The sequence below is a fragment of the Marmota marmota genome, unplaced genomic scaffold (genome assembly GCF_001458135.2).
Source record: "Marmota marmota marmota unplaced genomic scaffold, marMar, whole genome shotgun sequence".
In the NCBI taxonomy this organism is placed as follows: Eukaryota; Metazoa; Chordata; class Mammalia; order Rodentia; family Sciuridae; genus Marmota; species Marmota marmota.
The window spans coordinates 38358335-38364969 of record NW_026000057.1 but is presented as its reverse complement, the minus strand read 5'-3'; the positions used below and the strand labels follow the sequence as shown (position 1 = coordinate 38364969).

At 41.8% G+C, this 6635-nt stretch overlaps 1 long non-coding RNA gene across 1 annotated transcript in view; it reads right to left on the bottom strand.

Annotated features, from left to right (window-relative positions):
* Nucleotides 1-4775: 4775 nt before the first annotated feature.
* LOC125619803 overlaps nucleotides 4776-6635 on the bottom strand; it is a 5107-nt gene continuing 3247 nt past the window's right edge. The window contains exon 2 of the long non-coding RNA XR_007351402.1: nucleotides 4776-4972. This is a non-coding gene — a long non-coding RNA (uncharacterized LOC125619803). The remainder of the gene's footprint in view (nucleotides 4973-6635) is intronic.

Below are 6635 nucleotides of genomic sequence, written 5' to 3'. Positions count from 1 at the left end.
TTCCCATTGGGGTACTTGAATGGACGATGTCTCCTGTTCTGAAAAAAAAAAAAAAAAAAAACAACGTGAATTCCCACAAATGCAAACATAAATGAACCTGTTCTCAATTGGGAGGAAAAAATCCAAATCCAACTACTATTCCCTTCTCCAAATAAAGTAACTTAGAGACAGAATTCAAAATGGTCATTTTCAGATATATCCAAAGGGGAAGGGAGTTCCTGGTTGTGCATAGCAGAGTGACTTACCCTACTGGAAGGTCAGGTCCATAACCCCACAGATCACTGGTTCCTTCCTGCAGCCTGAGGTGTGAAGAGAGTAGGTGACAGGTCACAGAACAGAGGGAAAGCTCCAGCAGCAAAAGGTTCTAGCGGCCACTCAGGCTGACCCAGAGACCCCGGTCCCTGGCCAGCTGACTGGGACAGAAAGCCTCCTGGCTAGCTGGCTGGAATTTTTTACTGAACCCAAGTCAGTTGCTCCCACTCTAAAGAAGCCCAATGAATTAAGGGCAAGTTGTACGGGGCAAGGAAAAAGATTGATTTGGTAAGCCATTGAGACCAAGCATGGTGGAGCAGCACTCTTCTGAAAAGCCACCTTAACACAGGTTTCAAGCTTCTTTTACCTTCAGGAGGAAATGATTGAGGAAACCTGGCAGCTGGTCATCTGTTGATCTGTATCAATCTTGAAGGGGGGAGGAGACAGATGAGGGAAGTTTCCCATGAATCAACCACGTGCTGTTAGTTGAAGTGATTAGATTAATTCAGGGAGGCATAGGATGTTTCTAGCAAAGGGTCAACCACAAGGGTCAGATTTTTATACACAATAACAACTGTAATGGCTAACACTTATCAAGCACTTGCTGTAATACCAGACACTAAACATTTTCCTGTGACCTTTCCAAACAACCTAGGAGGTAGGTAGCATTATTTGCTCATTTTTCATAAAAGTTGAATAACTTACCCCAAATCATGCAACCAGTAGGTGGTGCAGCCAGGGTTTGAATTAAGCAGTCTGACCCCAGGACCTGAGCTCTTAACCCACATTGACATGTCTTTTCATTTAAGCTTCATCCTAAGTCTGTCCTGTGAGATTTGAATGGCTGACAAAAATGTGGCTCAAATGAGTTCAACAATTGAAACAAGAGTTCAGTTTCAAAATTTTGGTCAGCCTGACTCCAAAACCCCTGTTCCCTCTACCCTAATTGTACTCAAAGGACAAGAGGTGCCCAAGATGAGGACAAGCCACAGGCCTGGGAGACCAGCTCTCCACCGATCCACCCCAGATGGCATTTTCCCTGCCCCTCAAAACCTAGAAAATAACATTCAGGAACCTCCTGCTATATTTCGGGAGAAGTCCTAAAATGGTCCAGAAGAACTTTATTCCCATCCGTGGTCAAGGGAGTGGTTTCTCCTTAATATCTCCACCTCACTTTTCCACCTCTGCTTAATTCCAGTTCCCACTCTTGTGGTGGGCCCTGTTATGGAATAAGCCCCATTCCCAAGGTTTCCACAGCACTGTGCCAGGGTAAACACAGTGTGCAGACAGCACATTAGCCTAAGGCCCAGTGGAATGAAGGGTCCAACAAAAATGCACAGCAGCAAGCATCTCAAAATGGAATACTGGACAGTCTGGTTCTTATTTAAAAAAAAAAAAATTAAAGGTCTTTTGGCTTTCCATGCAGGCCTCAGTTTCCCCTTTTGAAATCCATTTCTCTTTTTTCCCACCTTCCTTCTTCTTGAGCTTACATCTTCAGAGCAAGAATGCACATCCCTTCCCAGAGGGGAGAATCGGTTCATCATCCTTCCTGTTCCTCAAGTCATGCAATTTCACATCCAGAAACCTCGAGGTGTTTTGGTCTTGATTCTAAGGTAGCTCTCTTTCCCAGAGCAAGCGTGATGATGCTGGTTTTTACAGTAGCAATTTCCCCTTTGGCAAAACATGCCACAGATCTTTATAATCAGAAAAACTAAGGGAGAAAGTTGGGCAATTTCAGGGTTCAAGGCTACAAACACTGAATGAATGCCGTGAAACCTCACTTACTTAACTTTTTCAAGTTCATAATACCAAATTTATAATATCAAATCAGTATTTACATTTTAAAGAATGGACATACCTACTGCACAACTCTTACTGATCCTCACCTATCTCTCTATCCCTTTGAAGAGAGCAAGCCGCAAAGAAAGGAATCTTAAGCCCGGTGTAGTGGCATGTGCCTGTGATCCCAGTGACTTGGGAAGCTGAGACAAGAGAATCCCAAATTCAACACCAGCCTGGGCAACTTAGTTGAGTTCAATCCCCATTACCACAAACAAAACAAACCAAAACATGACACCTTGCTGGTTAACCAACTGGCAGCCACTTGGCTTCTATGGTCTGCCAATCTCCAGAGAAGCCACGTCTCCAGACTCCTGCGTCACAGTCTATTCTCACAGTGTCCCCCATTTTTTCCCCTATATTTGGCAACTAAAGACTTATTGGTATTTCTGGACTTTTTCACATAAAATGTACTAACACACCAATCAAATTCTGCTACACAGATGTCTTCCTTCCTTCCTTCCTTCCTTCCTTCCTTCCTTCCTTCCTTCCTTACTTCCTTTCTTTCTTTCAAGTTAAAGAAGAAGAGTGAGCCATGGCACACACCCAGTGGCTTGGGAGGCTGAGGCAGGAGGATCGCAAGTTCAAAGCCAGCCTCAGCAACTTAGTGAGGCCTAAAGCAACTCAGCAACACCCTGTTTCAACATAAAATATAAAAGGAGCTGAGGATGTGGCTCAGTGTTAACTGGTACCCCTGGGTTCAATCCCCAGTACCAGAAGAAAGTTTTTTGTTTCGTTTTGGTTTGTTTTTAATGCCTAGTTTTACTGTGTTCCTCAAACAGACTTTCTCTAGGAAAAGCAGCTGATGACATATCAATCTCAGCCAAACCTGCAAGAGTTTTGTCTAACCCTATGTTAGCAAAGACTAGATTGGCACTGCGAGAAAAAGAATAAACACATTTTTTGGAAGAAAGGAGTATTTTGATGGGGATGGGTAATGATGGCCTACTGGTAGCCCTAAAGTAGTCAGGCAAAATGAAAGGTTTAGGCTGTAGAGTAAAACTGATCTGGGATCTTGTTCTGCCCCCAAAGCAGTCCTGAGGCCTTCAGTAAATCATACAATCTTCTGAGTCTCAGTGTCCTTCTCTGAAAATGGAGGTAATAATATTTACCATGCCTATATGAATATTAGAGAGAGATAAATCAGAACACTCAGCACATGTCAACTATATGGAGAGGGGCTATTATTCTGACTACCAAATTTGATGCTTATTTTAAAAGTATTTATTGAGTACCTATTATATGCTTGACCTTGGACTAGACACTAAAGACACAATGGATAAAGATCAGACTTGGTCTCATAGAACTTTGATTCTAGAGAGGAAAAACAGACCTTCAACTTCTAATGACTTAGATAATGTTTTTTTTCAGTGCCGAGGTGGTAAAGTACTTGCCTGGCAAGTACTTTACCACCAAGCTCCACCTCCAACGCCAAGAAAACTAATTTATTATCCAATCCCAATCATGAAAACTCCTACAAAGGCACGGGATGTTATAAAAGTCTAAATAGAGGCCAGCTAGAGTGACTTCTTTGAGGAAGCCAATGGGGCTGTGAGGACACCATGAATAAGCCCCATTGAAGCCAAGGCATGAGATTGCAGGGTTAAATGGGGACAGGTGAGAGGAAGGGGACAGGGTGCCAGGGAACTTCTCAGCTGAGAACACAGCTGAGGACCAGTGTGGCTGGACTTGAGCAAGCAACAGAGAGAAAGCCAGAGGGGAGGCCAGAGGACATAGGGTTGGCAGGCCTTGTTCAGGATCATGGATTTTATTACTAAGGGGAATGAGAAGGTATTCAAAAGTACGGTATTAGCAAGGGAGTGAGATGATCTAGTTTTTCTATTAAATGTGTCACTCCTATTACTCTGAAGATGAAATACTGGAGCTGGAATTCAGTGGAAAACCTGGAGCCACAATTAAAAGACTATTGTTATAATTCAGGTGAAAGATAGTGAGATTAGAGACTAGGAATAACAGAGATAATGATGAAATAGCCATGTAGCTCCTGTTTCAGTGCTTCTCAAACTTACCTGATAATAAGAATCTATGAAACTTGTTAAAAATACAGGTTACCAGGACTCTGGTTTGAAGATTTTCCGTGGGTCCAGGGTGGAGCTGGCAACTATACCTTAAACAAGTTTCCTGGCTGATTTTGATCCTTAAGTGAATTTGTTCAGTGTTAATTTGCAGAGCACACTGAGAAACAGAACTTCTTTTTTCCTTTATAAACTAAACCCATATTCTTGTCACTTTTCAGAACACCAACCAGTCAAGGCAAGTGTAAACTTTTACTTCACATAATAGCCTTTCTATTTAGAAGTAAAAGCACTTCGGTTATATTATTTCTGATATTTGGACCATCAAAATCTATGTTTCTTTGCATATGTTTTATGAAATATGTTTTATTTTTTTCAGAGTTAATAGAGGTGTGATTGTTGGATGAAGCTTGAACAGGCTCTCCGTGACTGCCAGAGCTTGACAAGGAGCAGCTGGATTGGAAAGAGACAGCATGGAGGGTCAGTCTCATTCTGTATTCTGCAAAAGTCTGGCAGAGGTAAATGGCACCTCCCCAATTCACTGGTCATTGAACTTGGGACTTTGTTACTTGCCGCAAACTCTAATCCTGCCTCTGGAGGAAAATATTAGGACCTTATGTGGATAGTTTCCTTGGAAAATTCTATGTATTCTCCATTTGGAACTTTTTTTTTTTTTTTTTTTTGCAGTGTATCTATCCAGTTGTTCCTCTGTCCACTCATCTCCAGAAAGACAGAATGGCACAGTGGTTAAGAGACCATGTCTAAGAATCTAGTGTTCCAATCCTGGCTCTTTTGCTCATTTACTGAAGAATTTACTCAATCTCCATCTTCTTCAGTTTTCTCATCTGAAAATAGAAATAATAGTGGTGTATTAATATGTGAGGGTTGCTAGAACAAAATTCAACAGACTAGGTGTCTTAAACAACAGAAACTTATTTTCTCACAATTCTGGGACCTAGAAGTCCAAGATCAAGGTGTTGGTAGGGTTGGTTATCTAAGACCCTCTCCTTGGCTTGTAGATGGGCATCTTCTTCCTGTACAATCACAAGATTTCCCCCTCTATGTGCGCCTGTGCTCTGATCTCCTCTTTTCACAAGGAACCCAGTTAGATAGGATTAGGGCCCACCCTAATGACCTCATTTTCCTTTAAAGCCTCTATCTCCGAATAGGGGTGGTCCCTGACTTGCCATGTTTCAATTTATAATTTTTCAACTCTACAATGGTTCAAAAGTGATATGCACTGGTACTGGACACATGTACCCAACATACAGTCAGGGCTGAACATATTTTGAATTTTGATCTTTTCCCAGGCTAGCAATATGTAGTATGATTCTCTCTTATAATGCAGGTGGCAGCTCCATGGTCAGCCACATGCCATGAGAGCAAACAGCTGCTGTTCTGCAATGTACTGTGTTGCTAAGCTATGATGTTTGGTAGGTTAGCAATATTAATACAATATTTTCAATTTATGATGGATTAAGAAGTGACCCTGTCATAAGTCAAGAAACATCTGTACAGTCACATTTTAATTTATTAAGGATCAGGACTTCGACACATGAGTTGGTGGTGGTAGGGGCAGTGCAACTTAGCCTGTAACAAATGATATCTGCCCAGCAGTTATTGCCAGCATTAAAAGACTGGACACATGTACCCAACATACAGTCAGGGCTCAACATCTATTGTTATCTGCTCGTTCACAATGAAAACTGCTATGTGAGGTACCATGGTCATAGAGCTGAGATGCAGTGAAGAATAAGACTGTAAGATCTCTGTCCCTGGGTAGCTTATGTTCCTAGAGAAAGCAGATCAAGTAAGTAAACAAAAACAGAGACTGTGGAAAGCACAATGTTCCAATACCAACTGGAATTCTAATTTTCCTGGGATTGTGTGAGCAGTAGTGGGATAGAGCAGAAATGGGACTTTTTCTATAAAGGTCTGGAGAGTAAACATTTTCCATTTTGTAGGTCATAGCTACTCAACTGCGGCAGCCCTCTTGTTATGGTTTCAATATGGGATGTCCCCCAAAAGCTCACATGTGAGACAATACAAGAAGGTTCAAAGGAGACATAATTGGGTTGTAAGAGTCTTAACCTAGACAGTGACTTAATCCTCTGGTAGGGGGAGTGGTAACTGAAGTGGTAGGGTGTGGCTGGAGGAAGTGGGAATTGGGGCATGGCTTTGTATATATTTGTTTCTGGTGAGTGGAGTGTCTCTCTTTCTTTGCTTTCTGATCACCATGTGCTGCTTCCCTCTGCCACACTCTTCCTCCATGATATTCAGCCTCACCTGGAGCCCCAAGGAATGGTGCTGGACTTCTATGGACTGAGACCTCTTTTATTCCTTTGAGTATTAATTGTCCTACAGCCTCAGGATACCTAGTAAGAATAGTGTTAGGAGAATAAGATAAATGTATCCACAATAATGGACCTTCTTGCCAAAATACTCCTGTAGGAATATTTTTTGTTGGTAGTACAATAAATAATAAAGGCAAACTTATATCAATTCTAT